We start from the raw sequence: 13,521 nt of genomic DNA, 5'->3' as shown, positions 1-13,521 counted from the left end.
AAAAAGAAAACACCAACTTTTGAATTTGTAAGGCTCAATTCTACATTGAAAGCAACATTTAACCAACTATTACCTTGCTCAGTGTTCCTCTATGAGCCTTTAATTAATTGATTCAGCCTTGTCCTTACTCAAATGATAAATGAATGAAGGGAGGACCACTTAAACCAAGGGATGAGGAGTAAGATTATTCTTTCAGAGAAACTGAAACGAAAGAGCAATTTTACAGTCCAAAGACAAGGTTATAAATTATGAACAGGTCATTATACAAATGCTTTTTGATGATTATTAGTGTTTGGATTGCAATTTTAATTTTATCCTATCATTAATGACCAAAACGAAAAAAAAAAGATTTTTTTTTTTTTTTTTGAGAAACTAACACATCCTAATAATGCTCCATGTTTCCTTGTGAAGCAAGGGGCCCAAAGAGAATATCCAAAAATAAAACAGATCACTCAAAGGCAACAGCAATGGACAATGATGTTAATTAGAGGTCAAATCCTGAAGCAGTAAATTCATTAAAAAGTGTAAGCATTGCCTAATGGATAACCACTGGATTACAAGAGACTGCTTTGTTTTGCACAGTGAATCCTCAATTCTTCATTGCACCTCTGGACAACCTTGGCAGGAAAGGTTCAGAGACCTGGCATCCAGCTCCTTACCGAATTCTGGAGGAAGACAATGATTCCAGTTTCCCAAGTAAAGGAAGGAACGGAGTTTGGTTTCACAGGAGGCACCTACAGGAGCTGTATCCAAAACACTGAGTCATACCCCATAAAATAGTCAGTGTGCCTTACTCAGAAGAGACGTGTGAGACAACACACACTCATAAACTGGGTTCATGTAGACGTGTCAAAGTTTTTCTGGTGTTTAAGCTGCAGTCCTTGCTCAGGCTTCACCTGAGCCTTACACATCCAGAATTTGAAATGAAGCATCAGGAGATGTTTTTCAGACATTGAAAGGCAGTTCTTTGTTTATTTGGAATAAAAGATAGCATGAATCATACTGAAAATGGAACCTGGAAAATGCCTAACATACTGAATGTGTCTATGCAGAGCTTTGTATTATTTTGCCAGAGAGGAACCTGGGATAAATCTTGTTATTTTGAACATGTGAACATTTGAACTATTGCATGAATGACAAGGCCAGTTTAAACAGTAAGCCTGGTCAACTGAAGCTGCTCTATTAGGAACAGGAAGGGTTATCATAGAGCCATAGAATCATAGAATGGTTTGGGTTGGAAGGGACCTTAAAGATCATCCAGTTCCAACCTCTGGGCCACAGGCAGGGAAACCTTCCACTAGCCCAGGTTGCTCAAAACCCCATCCCACATGGCCTTGAATGCTTCAAGGGATGGAGCACCCACAGCTTCTGTGGCAACCTGTTCCAGTGCCTCACCACCCACACCTACCCTCTTTCAGTTTAAATCCATTAATTCCCCCTTGTCCTATCATTACATGCCCTTATCAAAAGTTATACTATTTTAATGGAATAACTGAAAAAGTCTAGAGAATGTGACAGCACAGCAGTCTACACAGATGATCAAGTCATTATACTGCAAACATATCTTTCAAAATTAAGAATAGCTTTAATTAGTAATTAAAACTTAAAATTAGTAAAATAGCTTACTTTGAATAGGAATGGAGGTGAGTGTCAGGACGGAGGGCCTGGCTCACAAGAGAACACAAGCCCTGCTTCCCTGCTTCGAGGTGTCACGTGGAATGATGGCTTTTTGGGAAAAGGAGAGCAGGAAGTTTGCTTTTGGTCCACAACTGAGGAGCAGAGGAATGATGAAAAGCACTTCAGGCTGTGCTTCTGCCGTTCAGAGCACGCCGTCAACAGGAATTGAGTTCATCGCTTCTTTGCACGGTGGACCAAGTGCTTTAGAAAAAAATGAGCGGATTCGTGAAAGAAAAGCATCACTCCATTAATGTGATGCAGCAGTCTTGAAAATGAGCGACAATGGGAAAACGTCGCGCCTCGGGGAAGTACCAGCAGAGGTCAGCACAGCCGGGAGAATGAAGCAGCTGCTGCCGGGATGAGGCAGGGCCGGCGGCGCGGCCCTTCCTGCGCTGCTCTGCTGCGCCGAGAAGTTGGAATTATGTCCTGCTAAGTGCGTTAACAGCACACACCATCATGTGTCCTGGGACAAAACAGCAGCAGATACTGGTAGTTTCTTTATTCTGACCTCTTATGTGCTTTTCAAATTGAAGAAATCTAGCTTGACATAGAACTTTATATGAGAAAAAAAACCCACAGCAATAAAATTTTCCTCTACAATTCATATAATATGGAAGAAATCATATTTATCGCTGTCTGTTAAGAAGCCCATCATGCTGCACCTTTTTCTTTCACAACACTGGTTTTCACATAACACTGTAGACATAAAAGCCAGAACATCATCCATCAGAGTTAATCAGTAAAACTCTTCCTTCATGGACTTGTTTGTTCTAGGAAAGCTCTGTTTCATGAATCATTTTATACCTGGATTACTTGATTTAAAGCTACTGCAGGAAACTGGATTTCCCTAATGTGAGGTGATACATCACACCTGTCTCTCCTGGGAACAATGCTGGAACTTGGGTTCCTTCCATATCAAAAAATGGCAAATGCCAAAATGCCTGATAATAAGGGACATGAGATGTAGAAACATATACAGAAGTTGCTCCACATTCTTCTGAAGCAGAACAGTGCTGATAAGAGAACTTCAGTATGTAGCAAAGTTGTGTGAGCTTGAGGTTGTTGAGTTATGAAATGAATTAATAACTATAGTGATGCAAAGCTTAAAGTAATGCCAGTGGTATCCTGTCAGTGATTTCCTGGCTGAAAAGAACTGCAACTGGTTGACTGCTTTGCTTAAAATCATGTGAATTCTTTTCCAGATCCAAAGAGGCTGGGTTTGTCTAATGTTCCATATTTACACTACAATGTTAACTTAGATTTGTGCCTCTCCGAGATAAAGTGAGAGACACAGTTATTTTTCACAGTGTATGTTCTATGAGGTTTGGATTTTCCAAAGAACCGGTAAGAACAACCAACTGAAATTATATGTCATTCCAAAAGATATAATTATTGAATTGAGCAACTTTACAGTGATGAGTATCATCAGTGGTGTCTCATGCAAAGACAGGAAAGAGAAATATATCCAGCATGAATTCTGTGCAAAGGCACCTGGGGCAACTTTGTACCTGTTGCGCCACACGAGCATGACATGATGCTGCACTGGAAAGAGGTACTGACATGGGCCTAGAAGCAGCAGAGCTGTTTTAACTGTGTTTTCCATCTCATTTGATGTTAACCAGCCTACAGCAGTATTATTTAGGCATGTGATATCTACACAACTAAATTGCTTGCACTTCCAGAACTAGCTTATATGACACAAGCTTAGATAACTTTGGTATCCACTGTATTGCACAGAATGGGCATCTCTCTCACTTGAGTCCCCAAGGAACAGAAGTTGCCAGAATCCAAAAAAATATAATCTCTTATAAGGCTGAGACAGCTGCAAAAGGGATATAGGGATCTACTCTGTGCACCATTTTCGAGCTCAGAGGATTTTTTTTGACTGACATGAAAGACTACCTACTATTATTTTAAATTTTGGTCAGCCTGGAACACCCAGTGGAAAGAGATCTAGCAGCAGAAATGTAAAGATGTGTGTAAAGTCTGTCCTCAGTATCCATTGCAGAGAGGTGTCTGAATGGAAGTCTCATGGGAGCAGGACTTCCACAACTACCTAGTCAAAAGGCTGAGTCAGACTGTCAGATGGTGGCAAGACTGAGGCCTTGAGGAACAGAGAGGTCAACCAGAGTTTTAACCACAAAAATTTATCCAAAAGCATTTACTCTAGGCTAAATCCATAATAAACCCTCACAACAGTAAGATCCAGCATATTGCCCAGACACAGAAATGGTTTCAGACTACTGAACATTTAATCACTTCTCCTCAGTTTTCTGACAAAAGTTCCATTATTCTGGAACTGTTGACAGACCCAGAGAGTATAGGCCACAACAGCTGAAACTGAGTTAAAATGCCCTTGTGTGTGTAAAATGTGCCACTTGTTCCTTTATGTGAAAAGAAACACATAGAACTGCATTTCTCTGATGCCAAATGATGTTTGAGTCCTCAATTCCCTGATAGAAGTTGAACAAAGAATGCTGAATTTTGAAGAAGTCATTGAAGTCTGAGACAGGAAAAAATAGTGCAGCTTATTGCCATTAGATTGCTATTTGTCTAAAATCAATAATGTTCAATGCTTTTTATCTGTGATATAAATGCAATCAGTATTTGTTTAATAATGTAAAACTTCCTAAATTACAAAGATGCTAAATAAGACTGAGGATTACAGAGAATACCTGCTATGTAGTGGTACAGCCTCCTCCTAACCTAAGAAGAAATATGACATTTTTGAATATCCAAAAAACCTGTTAATATGCACTAAAATGGTTAATAAAATGATTTCCCCTTCTATTACTTAGGCCTAGCATAAACCTATCAAATTGACAGAAAATGTTACCTATGAGTTGATGTTACTGATATAAATGATGGAGTAATACCTTTTTTTGCTGGCAGCTATTAATTTATGTATCTGGGTTTTATTGTAGTACAAACCCCCTGCAACTCCTTATTACATAGAGAGGCATGAGAATGAGTTTCTCTGAGCACAAAGAAATACAGCATTATTTGTGACTGCACAACTAAAAAGGGTGTCTGTGTATTCCCCTTATGTCCAAAAAAGAAAAACACAATCTCATATATCAGAGTCAAGGATACTGCTTGACATGGATTAGTTTATATTAAACAAATGTAGCATCATGCATCAGAGAACACTAGTGAAACCTGACCTCATCCATCACGGGCTCTCAGGGAAGTGTAGCCATATCCATTAGTTTCATGAAAATTCAGAACTGTGCATCCCTTTATTAACTGTTGGATAATCCTTGCATCGCATCACATAACATTAGACAGAAACTCAGCACGATTGGTCATTATAATTTACTCCTTCTAAAATCAACATAACTGTCACTTACCACTCAGACACTCTTGTTACTCAAACTAATGCCAATGAAAAAAATCCAAACCTCAAAACCACAAAATAGCTGTCAAGACATGTTTATGAGGCACAGCCTTAGATCTCACCAGTGCTTCTCACCAGGGAATATCACCCAGGCTGAGTGTGTTTTTGATGATGCCAATGCAGTGACATGGAATGACAATGCCGAAGAGCTGAACTTTCCCTCCTTAAACACACCCCCTGGCTCAAACTCCTCACTATCTCTATGAGAACTGGACTCAGTGTTCAGATGGGCATGTCTTATTCCATTTTAAATCCTCAGAGTCCTGGCAGGGATAGCACTAGGCCCGTGGATCTGCAACCTGCTAGGGCTGCAACAGGAGGACATAGACGATGGCTTCGTGTCTCTAAAATGATACTGCAATTAGTCAGTTAAATCCCATAATTGATGCCTTGCCTGATTTCAGAGAATTTTGACCCACTCTTTTCTGAGCAAAGGGTTAACAGATTAACAACACATACTGGTTGTCTTGGGTAGAAAAACAGTAGTGATGCTGTATACAAAATATTCCATATGAAAACATGTCAGTCATGCAAAAATACAGGGTCACACATCAAAGAAAAACATGAGAAGTTTTATTCCATTGTTTCTCTGGTGAATTATATTCTTGGATCATGGCACTCACTTTTTAATTCCCAACATGCAGCTCTTTTTCAAAAATCCATTCTTACCAGGACAGGCAGGGAAGTGGCCAGGGATACAGTCTTACTTTGGTTCCTGTTGTGAAAGGAGCTTGGAATTTCATAGCATGTTACATCCTGCTATGTAAATCATGTGCCTCAAGTTTTACCTTTGGGCCTTCTGGAACCTCTTTGTGTCCCTGAGTCAAGTAACTCAGCTTCAATCATCACAGTACCTCAGAGAAAATTATAATAGGGCATTATTTTATAATTAAGAATGGAAATTCGGTCTCCCAAATGGTCATGAAATTAATCCCTTTTCATCTAGCATTTTCAGAATAAGAAACCTAGTCTAATGCATCTCTTGACAGTAGCAACAAAATCATCATCCATCACTTTGCACCAGGGAAGTCTCTTCATTTGCTTCATTTTCAGTCTGGGAATACCATCTTCACACAAATGAATGAACACCAGAAAAACGGCCTTTCAGATAAATTGCCTCCCGGGGGTATATATCTTTAGATACTGCATTGCATTCATATATTAGTATTATATGCATTACCTTTCCCATAAGATGAATAAAGTCCCCATACAGCAGAAATCACCCTCTATATATTCACTTAATGATCAGGATAAACCTGCTACATTACCTTCAGTATGGGAATTCTGATTGGAGACCAGAAAAACACTGGGGGAAAGGAAAAATCTACTTTGTGGAACTGCAAAGTAAATGTAATGGAATGTGCAGCTAACAGCCCTACATAAACAAAAGCTGCTGTAACAAGCATGCATAAATACTAAACATACAATCCATTTTAAATAACCTTAATGTTGTCTCCATGTGTTCAGTGCAATGATGCAACGATTAATGATATTGAGGTTAGGAACCATTCTAGAGAAAGAAAATAAAATATTGTCCAGCAGAGACATCCTTTGTTTTCATTCAGCAAAGAAATTTTGCCTCATGTTTATGTTTGTACAGGAAAAAGCCCCGATCTATTACTTACCTAATGTTTGGCTTTACATTCTAAGAAGAATGTCAGTAAGACTTTTAAAAAGAAAACATACAACTGTTGTTCCTTCTAACAAAAATGTGGATGAGGTTCAAGACAATTATGTCTTATTACAGTGTAAACATTACCTAATACAATGCTGTCAATGAAGGGAGCTTGCACTTAGTTGTATCATATAATTTCAGTAAAAATGCACCAAATTGGATCACTTAATTTAGAGGAATTCGGATATAGATATTTGTTCAGATCAAAAAACATTCTATATCCGATTCTCAGTGTATGCCAAGGGGTTTTCCATCCCATCTTGCAAGAGTTAAAAAATTCCTTACTGCTAGAAAGGAGAAACTTTTTTGCATATTGTACCTAGAAACAAGATGCTTCACCATGTGCACTACACCAACAATATTCATTTCACTTGGCACAAGACTTCTGAGAATAAATTTCTCTAACTACATCATTCCTGTTTTGAACAGAGGCAGGAAACTCATTCTTGCTAAGTACATGCCATAAAGAATTTCAGGTTTAAAATTTATATTGAGGAAATTCAACTTCACTCATTTTAGAGAAAAACAAGAGTATGTAGAAGCTGATGTCCAAATAACCTTGCTCATGTCAGCAACAGGACTTCAGAGCTCAAACGACTGCCTGCAATAGATGGATCAACATGGTCCTCAAGAAAAACAAATGGGGAAATATATTGTAAATGGGAGGAATATTCTATTGGGGTAAAAAAGTTGTTTTTCTCTCATGCTTCATTCTGTTTAGTTAAATGCATGTTTATTGAGCCCATATACTAAGTTGAATAGAAGAGACTCCTAGACTTGGAAGGGAAAACCAGCATACAATCAAAAAATGTATCTCTATAAAGAGGGACAAACTTCTTATTGGTCTATGGGAGTTTTGATGCTGGGTCTTCGAGTCTCACTGCTTTATTCAATAGTTTTAATTGGGGTCTATAGCTTTAAAAGCTGTGATATTCATCTCTTACACCCTCACAGGACACCAGGCTACCTTTCACTTTACACTGAGGGAAGCTGGTTTCATGTATTAGTGGGAAGTTTAGCAGGGATGCATATATATCAGTATGCAGTTGGTGGGCTGGGCCCGTGGCATCTGCACATGAAGTGAAGGATTGAGATGGACTTTCCAGATCCAGTCCCTCCATCAGCTGGTAATTTTGCACTGAAGTTCAGTACAGATTTGGTAGAATAAATTCTTTTAAAAATCAGAAATATGAAAAAAGTTAAAAATAACACCTCCACTCCTGTACAGAAAACTGTCCTCATGTATTGAGATAAAAAAAGGCATCTTCAAAACCTTTAAGCAAGGCATTGCAGGGACCAGCAATAAAACTTGGCATCACCAACTAGTTTGTGTTATGACAATGGTTGTTGATCTCTTCTTGCCTAAACGTATTTAAACAAATGGAAGCACCACTGATGATCTGATATCAAGGAACTCTGTCTTCGGATTTCTCATTTTGTATGTGAGAAATGGTTATTAAGTATCACTGGATCTTGAAAAACACTAAATCTCACTTCAATTTGCATAAGGAAAACATAACTCCATGCCTTGCTGGGCATTAGAGAAATACATGCATCGCTGTAGACGTGGAGTAGTCAGCAGTTGTTTCTTATGCTCTTTATTCTGGAGAAACGTTTTCCCAGCCATCACTTTTCATTAAAGATACTTGCCCACATGTATCATTCTGCGAAATGTGGAGTGGGTGTAATAAATCATATTACCAGAGGGAGATGCCACGATACATTACACTAAAAAAATGCTATCTCATGATTTTATTTAATATTGAGGAAAGGTAAATCTTTCACATCACTTAGCATCATGGGAACAGAGCCTGGCAGTGAGCAACCTGGATTGGGAGAAATATCCTTGGCTAGAATAGCATAGGAATAAAAAGTATATAATTTTTAGTTACAAATATTAGTTAAATAATTTATTATCGTTACCTTCTCTCAATCTAAACAGCTGTTACACACTGTTGGTTATTTCTACCAAAAGTGTAGCTGATGATGGCATTTTCTAATTCTACCATGTAATCTTGCTATGCAGATAGGACACAGAATGAAGTCTTGTTACCCAAAACACAAGAACAGTTGTTTCAGCTTTCTGCTTCTAGCTTCCTTCCTTGTATTTAACACTTTTAGGTTTCTCTCTCTAGAAAGCCCCTATGACAGCATGACCTTCTATGGGCTAGGCTGCATGTGATTGAGGTCCTAAACTCTGGTTTGCAGAACGAGGACACTGCTGTATTTTGGTTTCTTTGAGAGAGACATGTCCCAAAAGCTCACCAAGGCTTTCTTTGTAATACTAGGAATAATAATAACTCATGATCTATGGGAACAAATGAAAGGGCTGGGTTTGTTTAACCTAAGGGAAGAAGTAAATTGTAGAGGCTAATGATAACACTCTTCCAGTGCACTAAGTACTCCAGTGAAGATGATGATAACAATAACAACAATAACAACAACAACAACAACAATAATAATAATAATAATCATCTGATGTCTGCAGTGAACAGGGTGTGTGATACATGATCTTGCAGCAAGAGAAAGTTAGTGTAACAGTAGGGAAAGATTTCTAGCAAGAAGATAATTGCGCATGGGAAGAGTCCGTTCATGAGAAAATGTATCTATAGTAAGACTTAAGAAAAAGCTGGTGCTACCTTGGGACATAAGGTTTGGGCTACATGACCTCTCAAGTTTTATTTTCTAGTTTTATTTTTATCTATCTCTAAAGTAAACCTCACATAGTCTTCAAAAAGTTCAAATTCTTCTTGCACTGTACTTTTTGGGGGCCATTTTAAAATTCTTGAAAACTTTTGAAATTATAGAATGACTAGCAGATTTAAAGTCATCCCATAAACTCAAAACATCTTTTGCCAGTGGACTCAGTATAATTTATGTCCATACTCAATATCCACCTTTTTTCCCCTCAACATGATACATGAGATGTTGCTTCAATTGTGAAGATTCGTCATGATAGATAGTAAGGGCATTCAAAAGTGACTTCAAATGTCATTTCTAGATGTGAGCTATTCTGAAAGGACTATTTTCTCTGTGGAAAGTTTTCTTTTCATTATTGCACCAGGTAAACAAGAATTGTTTCTTGACATCTCTTCCAGACTTAATATAGCCAGATGAACAATCATATATTTTGCAGCTAACCTGCCAGCTACACAATGAGAAGGAAGTATCAGTGTTACTGTGATTTGCTCAGCTGTGAAATTGTGATACTGGGGGTTTTGCAGTTTTGTTTTTGAGCCAATTGCCCTTCAGAATTCCTTAATCCACAGAATGCTTCTAGGGGCACGGGGTCTGGCATAACAGTCTTTCCATCCGCATAGTGACGTTTGGCTGTTGGGATCAACCCGTCCACTATGACCGCCAACAGATCCTTTCAGACAGTGTGCGACAATTTACTCTCCAAGTGCTTTAGACTTCTACTGCAATTAGCCATCATCCACTGGAGTCCACTAAGTTCTTGTGTCAATAAAGTTCTGGGTTGTGCATATCTCCTGTGGCATGAAGCTTGTGAAGATACACCAAGACACAAGTGGTCACTTAAAGGAACACTGACCGTGCTGAAGCATCTGCAGGCCATGGAAGAGGCTTTCCTTTCTGTCCAATAATGCAGTGAATTTGCAGTGTTGTCAAACCCACAGACACAAGTCTTAAGCAGAAGCAGAGTATTTAAAAATGTTGTTAGTCTGAGTGTTGATCACATCTGTCAAAAGCAATCCTAAAATATACCAACAATGACACGGTTTAACTCCAGAATTTTGTAGTACATGTATTCTGTTTGACTCCATTTAAAATCCTTCCAGGGTTTCACTTTAAATAACAACAGGAAGCCTCCTCCTCATTGATATTTTACACAATAAAACTTTTTTAAGAAGTTAAAGCCATAATGTTGGTGTATTGATGCCTGCACCACAGCCAACTACTTTCAGTAACAGCTGTCAGGCTCAATGCTGTATCAGATCTCTTGATAGTGTTTATAATTTACTTATCTTCCAAGAGATTTCCAGCGAATGTGGACAAGAATTTGTAACAACTAATTTCTTTCTTTCTTTTCTCTTATATATCCAAAATATCACTGACTATGTCATTTATCAACTGGTTTTTTAATTGGCAAAATAACAGCAGAACTTGAACTTTGCTAAGGACACATCCACCTTTCACTGTTGGATTTTATAACAAGGCTGGATTTTGGTGCCTTACCTATACTATATATATATATATATTGAAGATATGTGTGCTTATGGACAAACTTTCTTCCAATTTGAGGAATTTTCCACAAATATATTTTTCTTTTTCTTTTTCATTCCATTTTCTCTCCTGCCACCACTGCTTCACCTTGTTGAACAGAAATAAGGAATACTGCATATTACTAAGAATCTATGAATGAGTCCTACAAAGAGAATTTAGGATTGTTATCACAAATTTTCTTAGAACATTGACATTAAAAGTAAAATCACTTTCACTGCAAACTGAGACCAGTGTCAAGGAAAAGGACAATGATAAGAGAGAGACATTATGTGACAGTTAAAGATCCCTTCTTGGTGATACTGTTTTATGGCCCTTTGTTGTATTTACAGAATCAGAAGAGGCTTCAACTCTTTCTCACCTCGGTACAGCCTGTTAGTAGATCTCAAGCTAGTCTTTCCGAAACCTGGAGTTACAATTTGCACTGGAAACTCTAGTCTGTCCCAATAAGACACAGTGTTAGCCTCTGTCAGCCTTGGAAGGACATATAGGTCACCTATCAATTGCATTGTCTCACAGATTAGGGAGAGTCCTAAGAGAAACCCAACCTACCCACTCCTATTACTAGGAGTAGCATGATACTGAGTACCTTTCTCTTCCCTTTCAGCCTGTGATAATTCTCATCACGTTGAAGCTAGTGTTCTCCAAAAATTCTCTGTAACAATCCTTCTGTCAGTGTATTTGTTAATCCAAAATTACAAAAACAAAGAAAAATCTTTATAAATATGTTCTAAAGTCATCTTGGCTGCACTGAATCAATGTACTTCCTTGGTACAAAGCAACACATAGTAATGCTCTGTTTTTCAATGGTGCAAGGGTCTAGGTTCTCATAAACTCGAGTATAGCCATTTCATTTTGGTATTTATGATGCTTGATTTTTCTGTGATCTCAGGAAAATCCCTGTGATGGCACATAAGTACAAAAAGAATGGATTTGATGGGGAAATACAGTGACATGCAAAGTTGGAATTCTCTGACATAAACCAGTGAATGGGATTGAGTTATCCTTTCTTCTCCAGCTATGGAGTTGGGTTCCAATAAGATAGCTTTATGGTAGAGATGTTTTGTGTGTTTCCTGACAAGGTATTGTAAGGTTTCTCTTATTATTTCAAAATGAAATGTAATTTTCTCCTAATGTTAAAATGATCTATGATACAGGAATTCTGACTTTATAAGATTTTTTTTTTTTACCTAATTTTATATGGTTTCTATCTGTTTTGTTTTTATTGAGATGTTCTGACTCCTAATTGAAGGATATATTATTATCTATGACTAGATTCAATTTCTAGGTACATAACTGCAAACTGATTCAAGTGATGACCCCCAAATCACCCTTGTAAAAAGTCTGAAGATTTCCAAGAAACCTGAAGATTTGGCCAAGTCCACCAGGTTTTCAAGAAAATATGGAGGTCAGATCACAAGACGAATAGGCTCTATGAAGTTCAATTCTTACTCTTGCTGCAGAGCAACTCAGGATGTGTATAAGGCAATAATACCAAAACCTGTCACTTGGTATGTCTGTCCTGATGTGATGCATTTGAGAGACTTGTCTTGAATGTTTACAGATTTCAACCCCTCCCAGTAAGAGGGAAAAGTACATGTCCCACTTTCAGAGCTGCTTGGAGATAAGCCACGATGTAATACGGAGACCTGTGGAACAGCTGGAAGAGATGTGGTGGCAAGTAAGTTTGTGACAAACAACGGAGGAAATTTTATCCAGGTTGTACCTTAGCTTTGACTTTCCAGGCACATATAAACCCAAAGCTTAATCGATGCCTACAGGCGTGGAAGAGGTCACACAGAACATACACTGGAATAGTTGCAATTTACTGCCAGTAATGGATGGTTTGGCCATCACCTAAGCCTTATCATAAGAGGAGAAGACCACAAATATTTCTCAACTCTATTCCTTTGCTTACATCTGTTACTTCATATAACAAACCTCACCATGAAACTTCTGAGAAGGAATATTCAGCAAAGAAATGTTTGTTTTCCCTATGGTACACTTCAGATCTCAACAGTTATTCAGAAATACCTGATGGCCCACATTCATGGCCATGTGGGAGATGGCCATAGACGTCTGTTAATGAGTTTATGATTTCAGATTTAGTTTCCATCTCTTACCTCTCTATCTGCTGTTCATAATAATGAGCTCAGGGACGTGATTCACTGGGAGGAGGGGGCTCCCTTAACATTTTTTTGCTCATTCCCACTAACAGAAGTAGTACTGGGACATAATTGTGCTTGTAGTCTCAGAGGTGCATCTGCTGCATCCTTTCAAACCAGCGAAGAGCAGATTTTCAAAGATATGAGGAAGTCTCTGTTTGTTTCCCACTCTGAAAGAAGCGGAATGGTCTGAAGTCAAAAAGTTTTTACATCAATCCTTTTGGGGACACTTAAAGTAAATCTGAGACCTCTTTGAAGTTATACAAGCATCTTTCAAAGGAAGAGGTCAAAACTAGCAGAGAGCACAAACATAGCAGCAAAGTATAAATTAGACAAAAATTCTGCTAAAGCTATAAAGGGGGGAA

The sequence above is a fragment of the Manacus vitellinus genome, unplaced genomic scaffold (genome assembly GCF_001715985.3).
Source record: "Manacus vitellinus isolate BGI_N305 unplaced genomic scaffold, ASM171598v3 scaffold_1_pilon, whole genome shotgun sequence".
In the NCBI taxonomy this organism is placed as follows: domain Eukaryota; kingdom Metazoa; phylum Chordata; class Aves; order Passeriformes; family Pipridae; genus Manacus; species Manacus vitellinus.
Note: the sequence above shows the minus strand (reverse complement) of the source record.